The sequence below is a fragment of the Megascapheus bottae genome, chromosome 13 (genome assembly GCF_031878675.1).
Source record: "Megascapheus bottae isolate mThoBot1 chromosome 13, mThoBot2.hap1, whole genome shotgun sequence".
NCBI classification, from domain to species: domain Eukaryota; kingdom Metazoa; phylum Chordata; class Mammalia; order Rodentia; family Geomyidae; genus Megascapheus; species Megascapheus bottae.
Genome location: NC_143521.1, coordinates 26,735,425 through 26,746,224, shown reverse-complemented (window position 1 = coordinate 26,746,224; position 10,800 = coordinate 26,735,425). Strand labels below are relative to the sequence as shown.

At 33.8% G+C, this 10,800-nt stretch overlaps 1 pseudogene; it reads right to left on the bottom strand.

Moving 5' to 3' along the window:
- Positions 1 to 455: 455 nt before the first annotated feature.
- LOC150055710 (large ribosomal subunit protein eL33 pseudogene) lies at positions 456 to 797 on the bottom strand (annotated as a pseudogene).
- Positions 798 to 10,800: the final 10,003 nt, after the last annotated feature.

Here is a 10,800-nt window from a genome sequence, read left to right as displayed (position 1 = left end):
TACTTCCTACTTGCTTTCAGATTTCATTATTGCAAGTAAGTGACATTTTCATTTCAGAGTTCAAATTCATGATAATGTGCAATTTCACTTCAGAAACCATCAAAGATGTCTTTGAAAATCAGTACTGTCCCTACCATTTGGCTCTTCTAAATACCATGATTTGCACTCATTTCTTGCATCCCTCCAATGTCTAGAGCTTTATCTCATTTTTAACAAGTGGTTTCACCCTTTCATCATTCCTCAGCCCAATTACTAGAATGCAGTTTTTGTTGAATCATCATCTGTCCAGGTTTCCTCTGACCAGCTTCCACTTATTTAGAGTACATGTGCCCAAAAATGTTCTGACTCCCTTCTTTCCTATTTTCCAAAGGGTGTCTTTAAATGTCATCACTCGGGACATTCAATAATCATTTATTATTTTTTTTACAAGAGCACAGATTCACTTTATTTAATTTTCATTTAATTCTGGAGTGGTATAGCATCACATGGATTCTGTGTCCAATGTCCTTAGCAGGAAGGTTGCTGGTGCGGAATTTGGCACAAACCATGCCACTGTTCTCATGGGCACGAGTTAACTTTCCCCAGATTACTCTGGTTTTGTCAGGTTTGCCACCAAGAGTCACTGTGTTGTTTTTAGATTTGTATACATAAGCACCTCTCTTGCCCAAGTAGAAATTGGTATCACCTCGAGCATAAACACGTTCGATTTTAAGGAGAGCTATGTGCTCCCTTTGGTTCAGAAGTCCTCGCTTATAGCTAGCAAAAAAAAGGCCTTGCACCACAAGACTTCTGGACATGTTGCCTTATAGAAGTTCTGTTCCCACAGGCTTCCGCAAGCTCCAAGATGGCGGAGAGAGGATTTATTAATTTTTATTTAGTTTTCTTTTGTTTAAAAAGTAGACCTTTTTTTCCAGCATTTGTTCTTGCAGTTAAGTTGGAGGATTGTAATGAAATTCTGAAATGAACACACAGGCATGACACTCACAGCGTGAAGAGGTTTGGTCCTAGAATCTCCTGTTTATACCTTCTCCTTTTCTGTCATAATTGATAGAACAAGATCTAAATAAGGTGACTTCAAAGGACTAAGGAAACTATTGAGATTACTGACAACTCACCTGTGATGGGAGACTCAGAGGGGAATCATCAAGCCTGCACTGGACATACTGTTAGAAATAAATCTATATATAGCTCATGCCTGAGATTTTGTTTTCCTACAATGTATAATATGCTAAGTGCACTTAATAAAATAGGAAAACAAATCAAAGGATAGAACAGAACAGACATTATCGCATTCATGAGGAAAAAAAAGAGCAGCATTTACTTTAGTGCATTAAAATTACTTAAATCTTGACACAATTCAAACTCTTAAAAGTACCTTAAATTAATGTATGAAAATTGAAAACTAGGGGCCAGGAGTTTGGCCTAGTGGTTAAAGTGCTTGCCTAGCATGCACAAAGACCCAGGTTCGATTCCTTGGTACCACATATATAGAAAAAGCTGGAAGTGGTGCTGAGGCTCAAGTGGTAGAGCTCTAGCCTTGAGAAAGTCCAAGGACAGTGCTCAGGCCCTGAGCTCAAGCCCAGGACTGGCAAAAAAAAAGAAAATTGAAAACTAAAAATTATACCTAATATGTTAATTTCATTGGAACTTATATTTGATTCAAATAAGGCAAGAATTCTTGAAGTTAATTCCCCTAGAAAAACTCAAATGTATCCAACACTCAGCTTCTATCAATAGAATTAGTATGTATAGACTTTCTTCTGGTTTCAATTTGTTTCTAAGAGGAAAAAAAAACTGAGCCCAGTTGATCACTGATATCTCAGAATTATTCTCTCAACCAATTATCCTGTAGGTCCTATCAAAAATCCATTATGCATAGCTAATCTTAATACTAAATCCAATTTCAAAGAATATGTGATAAAGAGTCTCTCAAACAAATTACAGACAATTGCTGAGCTTGGCTCAATTTAGATTGAGTTCAAAAATATCACAGTCTCACTCTTATACTACAGAGTTTTGAATGATCTCATTCACAAAACTGGAGAATATCCATCCATCCTTTCCCTTTGGCTTTCTTCACTTGCATATGCACTATACATAGAAGTACTTATTCCAGAAACTAATTATAAACACCACTTTATTTCTATCTTCCTCTATAGGAAATATTTCTTTACCCAAATAACTTTTACTTCAAAATTTTTTCATCCCTTCCTCTTCCTATTTTTTTAAATTTTTCTTTCATTGTGCTGAAATTCCTTCTGTAATGCACTTATGATCTCTAAAGGTAAATTCAAGCAATTTATATCAGAGTTGGAGAGCTAAAAGGAGTTAATATGCATGTCATTTTAAATGCCTTTCCACCCAACACAGCATTCACAGAAACTGAGATCTTCATTTGCTAGAACATTTTTTTTTTGCCATTCCTGGACTTGAGCTCAGGGCCTGAGCCCTGTCCTTTGACTTTCTCAAGCTAGAACTCTACCACTTGAGCTACAGCACCACTTCCAACTTTTTTCTATGTATGTGGTACTGTGGAATTGACCCTGGGTATTCACACATGCTAGGCAAGCACTCTACCACTAGGCCAAACTCCTGGCCCCATACATTTGCTAGAACATTCTGAGTGAGAGAAACACATCTACATTCAAAGAAGTGTACTCTCTGATTGTAAGTTGTTCTCATGTGTACTGAACTGCTTAACACTTTCACCATATTATCCAAACACTGCTTTAGGGAGTAAAAGAAAATAGCCCTACTGTTTTTACATAAAAACTGAAAATATTTTGAAGTTAAATTTTCTATTCCTTATACACAAAAATTGTATTCTTTCTTGGTATCAAGTATTCATGTAAGCATTCATGTAACTATGATTTTATTTATACAGTTCATTCTGCATAAGGAATCATAATTTATTACTCATCCAGAAACAATGGGATTTTGATGATTATATGATAAAAATTGCATCAAAATGCTGTCTTTGAGCATTTTATGTCTTGTCTCATTTTGTCTTCAGAATTTTATGAATAAATGATGTCCCACAAAAAGCTACAAATTGTAGCCTGAATCTTTAAAATGTCTGAAGTTGTAAGGTAATTAGAGGGCTAACTATAATTAAATGAATTCATATGGGTGAGGACTTAATCTAATATAATATTCTATTCTCTGTGAGTCTCTGTCTAGAGAGAGATGTATATATCTGTGTGGTGTGTGTGCATGTGTGTTTAGCTTGCCTTGACCATGAGTAACTCTTATCCACACTCTGAATAGAAGCCTATTTCAGCCATATGAAGTGTACCTATTGCAATGTTCACTATATTACTTTTGCTTTGAGTTGCTCTGACATAAACAACTTAAAGCCATGAAGATTTAGTTCTGTTCACTGAATCACAGAACCCATTCTAAGGTTGGTTTGTTCTATGTACTAGGAAAGATCATTATGGGAGGAGAAGGTGCTTGCAGTTCTTTACCTTAGGGGAGACAGAAAAAGAGTGAGATAAAGGAAGGAGGCATGGAAAGATCCAGTTACTTAGTGGAGTTACAATTCTTCCTACTAAGCCCTAACCCTAACAGTTTCTGCCATCTTTCACCTAGCATCATCAATGTGGGACCAAGCATTAAACACATGACAATGTAGGAGGCATTTTAGGCTCAGATCACAATGCACAACAACAACTTCTTGTTAATGCTCTTTCAAACTTTCCATAGATAACACTATGTGACATGTGTTAGAAAGTAGCAACATGGAATAAGCAGAACTTAAGGGTTGTTGATATGGACATACTCTTTGGCTGTTATAGTAATTCTACAATCTTTCCCCGTGTTAACATTCTAAACGATATCTCAGTCATCCTAGAGTTCTCTTGAGATCACCAAACCCTAATAAATCATATTTGACACACAGCTAACAAAGATACATGGAAAATAAAGACAACATCAAATAACTCTGGTCTAGATGAGAAAAAAAAAACAACTATGTGAATTCAGCAAAAATAAATCACCTGTAGGATGAGAACTCAAAATATAATTGTAATTAGGTAGGGTATTCTTTTTTCTTTTTGGTTATTGAGGAACTTCCACACAGAGTTCCATAGTACTTTACCGGTTTATGTTTCCACTATCATAGCTGAAAAGTTTCTATTTTCCATATCCTTGCCACAGTTTGCTATTGTTTGTTTAAACTGATGATTGCAACTCTGATTGGGGTGAGATGAAATTTTAGTGTAGTCTTGATTCACATTTCCAGTCATTTGTGCTTCTTTGAAGGATTTTCTTAGGAACCTATTATACCAATCATAGGAATATATCTTAAGGAAAGAAACTAAAAGGACCACAAAGCTACCTTCATACTCATTGCCTCCTTTGTTTATAGTTATCAAATGAGGAATCACTTGAGATGTCCAATAATTGGTGAATGAATAGAAAGACCATAGTATGTTCATTTCATGGAATGTTTTAACAGTTAAAACAAGAAAATGAAATCATGCCATGTGCAGGAAAATTAATGTAATCAGAGATTCTCATGTTTACGGAGATAAGCCAATCTCCGAATGTTCTTATTAATTTGTATTTACCAAAAGTATGCTGTTAATAATAATCTCAATAGCAATGATAAGGGACCATGAGTGAAAAAAGGATATTTCCTAGGAGAATATCAGCAAGAAAGTGGAGGTTGAAGGGAGGGATAAGTAAGAATGAGAGCATTAAAAGATAGTGTAAATAGATGATAAAAATACATAACTAAATGTACACACAAATAGGAGAGAGAGAGAGAGAGAGAGAGAGAGAGAGAGAGAGAGACAGAGACAGAGACAGAGACAGAGACAGAGAGACAGAGAGACAGAGAGAGACAGAGAGAGGGAGGAAGAGAGAATAATGAAATCTATGAGATATTGTTTGAAAAAGAAAGGGAGAAACTAAAACAAAATACGTGTCCAAAATGCATACTCTGTATGTATGAAAATATTACAATAAATCCAGCTTATATTACAAATGTGTACTACTTCATAAATAAAATAATTTAAAATTAGAAATATAAAACTGCAATCATTTGAAAGGCCTGGATTTTAAATGAATATATGAATATATGATATAAAATAGTAAAAGCTTATGGATAATGCGGTTTCTTTTCGTTTCTTTTTTTTTTTTTTTGTGGGTCATGGAGCTTGAACTTGGCCTGGGCACTGTCCCTGAGCTCTTCAGTTCAAGGCTACGGCCCTACAGTTGAGCCAAGCCCAACTTTCCATTTTCTAGAGGTTAATTGAAGATAAGAGTCTGAGGTTCTTTTGTGGCCTGGCTGTCTTTGACCTTGATCCTCAGATCTCAGCCTCCTGAGTATCTAGCATTACAGGCTTGAGCCCTGCTCCCAGCTATAACTGTTTCTTGAAGCAGACATCTAAGTCATGATGCATAATACTCTACATTGTAAATAATTCTAACACAAAGTTGACGGTGAGTGGACACACATGTAAGCCAAAACTTATTTAATTATTAAAATATTCTTATGAACAAAAGTCATCTTTCCCATGTCTTTGCATATTAACTGTGTAAAAATTCACTAGAGACATGGAAATTACAGTTTAAAAAATAGTGCGTGATTATGGGTTAAAGCTGTTAATCGAGTAATCTTTCTAAGTGAAATTGTTCATTTTTTCTTTTTAAATTCAATTTTATTTTATTGTTGGGTTAATGAATAGAGGACTTACAGTTACATTTGTCAGGTAGTAGGTACATTAAACAACCTATTCATATGATTATTTTTAGTTTTTTCCTCCTATGAGGTTGGTACATTTATATGATCATCTGGTATTTCCTACTATACATGCAGTGTTGGTTTTTTTTTTTATAAAAACCAATATAATATTGTTGTATTTTGTTTGTCTTCTCAAATTTAGGGGTCCATATTTCCTCATTTGTAATGACAACACAATGCAAAATTGTTTTTGAAAACCATTCTGAGCTCTAATAACTCATTCTAAGTTCTGTCCTCAATGAAGAGAAAAATTTGAATAAGGTAAGAATCTGTACTTAAATGTCCTTAGAGAGGGTGCTCATAAAATTTCATCAAAAACATTGTAAATAAGCCAGCAACTATGACCATGTCACACAGTACTGTGGCTGAAAATACCATTGGCCAATGTATTCAGTCAGCCCAATTACAAACAAGTATTTGGTTACTTTAGACATCACAGCTGGGTACCAAGTACAAGGAAGAAAATCTACTATTTCAAGATTGAACTAGTAATCCTTATTTTATTGCTTTGCATTTCATCAATAGCATAGTAAACTGCCAGATTTTTGGTAGGTAAAACACACTATAAGAAACTGGAGTATATGTCAGTACAAGGCAGACTTAGCAGGCTGGTTGCTTCTCCTTTCTGGATTTGGTTCTATTTTCAGGCTTACACGTGATAGCTATATTACTTCCAACTTAGTTAAGCTCTGTATGCTTAGAAATACAAGTGTATATTTGATCATTAAACATAATAACTTAGCAATAAAGAGTTAACTTATCATTAAAGGGTATGAGGATTCATAGTATTTAAAAAAATGAAAATCACTGCAAAAATGCAGGCTTAGCTATAAATTCACTCCTGTGAAATATACATTTTGTTAAGATATGCTTTTGGTTTCCAAATAATGCTAAAAATGGCTACATACTAGGAGTCATTGTTTAGAATAAAAACTGAAAATGTATAACACAACAAATCCCACTGGCTTTTTTTCTTTAACTCATTTTCTATAGGTAAAATTGTCTTATTTCTTTTCTAGCATTGCCAAATCATTTGCATTTGAGAAATTATAAAATTAACATCATCAATTTAAATAAGAATGTTTGGAAATATTGAGTCAAGAACATTTTAATTATTATGAATAATAATTAATAATGATATCCCGAGTCAAAATTAGAGCCATATAAGGTGGTGCTTACCTATTATTCCAGCTTTTCAAAAGGTGGAGACAGGACGATTCTAGTTTTCAGAACAATCTAAGGAAACTGGATAAAACTTTATCTCTAAAATATAAAGACAACAGGCTAAAAAGAAAGCTCAAGAATGAGGTCTTGAATTTAGTTGCAACTATCACAAATTCTAAAGGCAAAAAATACTTTAACCCAGTAAAACAAGAAAATAATATCAGGTAAGATAAAAAGTGATTCAGAAATTTCCCAGAGCTTTAAGATTATTTTACCATATATTAAAAAATCTTGAGTACTTCACTAAAGCAATACCACAAATCATTTCATATGAATTTGTTATTTTAAATAAAACTAGACAGTAGAAGTGAAAAATATTAGGTTTAATTACTGGTTGTAGCACCAACTTAATGACTATTTATTTGTAGAAGCCATGTATACCAATTTGAACAAATTGCATTTGATGATTCACCAGATGTTATAATTTTAGAATTAAATATAATAGCTGTTAAGACATTTTAAAATTAGAATTAAGTTTTCACATGATATGTAGACTTCCTGTATTTCTCTAGTTAACATATATTAAATGTTTTGAAAAGCTTAGCAGAAAAATAGTGAGACTATGAAACTTTCCAAATACCCTAGTCTGGTCAGGTATTTGGAAAATGCCTTCAAATTACTTCTGAATAAGAAGCTAAATAAATCTTAGCAATATAATATATAATTTTTATGTAGTAACATCAAAGCTTCTTCATCATATCCTATATGTAAATACACTTTATATATCCACATGTATACATACATGAATAATCATAACATATAAAATAGAGCAGAAATTACAAAACAGATTTAAGCCTGAGCTCGTATTTTATCTTCTTTATTTCATAATTTTGTTTTAGTTCTAATAGCTAAATGGTAGCAACTCATTAAATGTGTTATGACTAACGAAGGGTCAACATTAATAGCTTGATGAGTATATTGATTATTTGCACAGGAATAAATACATGTTTCTTCTCAATCTCCTTCCCCTTCCCTTCTCTCCCCTGGCTTCCCTTCCTCTACTTTCTGTTCTTTTGTCTTTTCCCTCAAGTTTGCTAGTCAGGTACTCTACCACTTAAATCATGATCTCATGAATTTTGTTTTCACACAATTTTTCCTTGGCACAAGTCTCAGACCAAGATGCTGGGATTGCAGTACAGATTTAAGCCACTGTGTGCAGCTTGTTGGTTGAGTTGAGAGTCTCACTAATGTTTTACAAGTAGTCTTGAACCTTGATACTCCTAATCTCTGCTTCTTCTGGAACTGAGATTACAGACATCATCCACCATACCTGGTTCTCATTGTTTCTAGTCCTTCTGGTGTGACCTCGCCTTTCCATAGATTGCCAAAAGTAATATGTCCTCTAGATTTCATGATTTTGTAATTCAACTCATTTTTCTCCTTCCTTCCTACCTAAAGTTGTGTCATATGAGCAATTCCAAAGCATCATCCCCACTGACTAAAAAAGAGGAGGGTAAATTTCCCATTTTCAGCATTGATCCCAACAGCAAATAAAACCAACAAGTCTCATAGAAGTGAGGTCACCGTACAAGTCACTGACTTGTATGTGTTCTGGTAAGTTCTAGAAACATACCAGAACTAGGGACTACCAGAAGTCACAAATCATAGGAGTAGAAATTGATCATTAATAAGCTCCTGCTGTGCCCAGAGCGAGGATGGAGAAAACAGCTGTGATTCCCTAATGTTCCCAGGCTTTCTGAGGATGTAGTAGGAGAGAAATATTAAAATTCCAATAGGATGCTGTCAGAGGAGGAAAACAGAGGGAAAGAAACCAGAAATCAGAAAATATTATTTTGTGTGTTACATGGGAAAATAAAAAAACATTTTTTAATACTCAAAAGTATGCTTTACTTAAAAATTGATTCAGCAGCTTTGTCTAATACTACCCTCTTACTATGTGGTCAGTGAACTCTCTATTGTCTAATATTCCCCTAAAGTTCACACATTTTCTTTAAGAAGTTTTAGTTTTAGTATTTTAAGGATTTTAAGGTACTGTTAAAGGAGATCCTAAATTTTAAATGACCCAAGAATTTCTGTACTAGCTTATTCCTTGATTGCTTTTCTGTAAGCATTCTTGTTTTCTGGTTCATCTTTTCTTATGACACAGAAATAATTTAACTGATTATGTTATTCTTGGTGAAAAATTCTTCATTCAGTCTCATTAACCTTTAGGAAAAACAATCCAGAATGAGTATGTCATAATAACAGTAAATCACATTACTTGCAAGTGTATACATTAAACATTTTTGTGCAAATCTTGTCATCATGGATAAAATTGATTATTTCATAAATTTAAATTGATTTCAGGTTGATTGTGTAAACTGCAGGTAAATAGATGCTTCTACACAACAGAGGCTTCCACAGTTTTTAGTATTAATATTACATTTTATCCTTATGTTCCAAACATTTATACTGTATATGGATGTTAAGCAACCTGAACATTGAATTGACACATGATATGGGCTAAATACTGCCCATATTTAATATTGTGAGATACAATTATTAAGCAATTTATTTACAATTAATATGGGAAAGGTCTAGAATTTACCATCTGAAGAAAAATGGCAATGGTCTAAAAAGGCAAAACAGACAGAAACAAATTCAAATAGGCAGAGAATATGTGTAGACTTATCAGAGAGAATGCTAGACCATCCAGTCAATACAAGTTAGATTATTTGTTTGCCCTACGAAGTTTTATGACAAAACAATTCTAAGGAAGATTTGAGTTTACATAATGGATGGACTTAAATCTGTGAACCTGTCAGGTGGTACAATGAACAGAGACAGTGGTTATAGGTGAGAAACCTGAGACTGTGTTTGGGTGTAGTCATTATAATTAGAGCTGGAACAAAACACAGAGACAAAAGGCAGCAATGGTAAAAGTGTGGAGAGTTATGACAAAGCAGAAACTAATTGCTACCAATGTTTCTCAGATCACAAACTTATGCAGTTCCAAAAAGCTATAACAGGAGAGTGAGAAAAAAAATTGTTTAAAGAGAAAACAGCGAATTCAGTCACAGACATATTCTAAAACAATTAATTTCTTAGAAATAAATCCCATGGTTGATGATTATGTTCCTGTCAGAGGATACATGCAAAACTGTGTGTGACTTTGTGTGTGTGTATGTGTGTGTTTGCATGTGTGCACAGTTAGACAGATCAAAATTATGGTTATAAGTTCTCAGTGCAATCCATCATTTTCCTGAAATAATAGAGTATTTAAAATGTTCACTAGAAGAGCAATAATACAGTAAAAATATTACCCATCCTCTTTTTTTCAATTGCATACTCATTCTCTATATATGTGCCATGATAATAAGTCTAAGAAGAGTATTTAAGACAGAACAGAGACAATAGATATTATGCTATAAAATGATTAAGAATTCTTTTGTCTCGGTTTCTCCAACAGCATTGTTTTGTTCACCATGTTAAACATTCCTTCTGAATTAATATCATATTGCTATATCTGATTATATCAACACTTCTATCATTCTTCTGTGTCATTTAAAACACTTTTCAAGTAGCCTGTTACAGAAACTCAGAACAAAATCATTGGTAATGCTTCATCTTTAAAAACCTGTGCGGAGCTTTTGTATGGCAAAGGACATAGCTAGTAAATTAATTAGGAAGCCTACAGAGTGGGAGAAGATCTTCACCAACCAAACAATGGACAAAGGCCTCATATCTAAAATATATCAACAACTCAAAAAATTGAATCACTCCAAAACTAATCTCCAAAGTAACAACCATCCCATTAAAAGATGGGCCAAAGACTTAAAGAGAGTCTTCTCTGAAGAAGAAACAAAAATGGCCTATACACACATAAA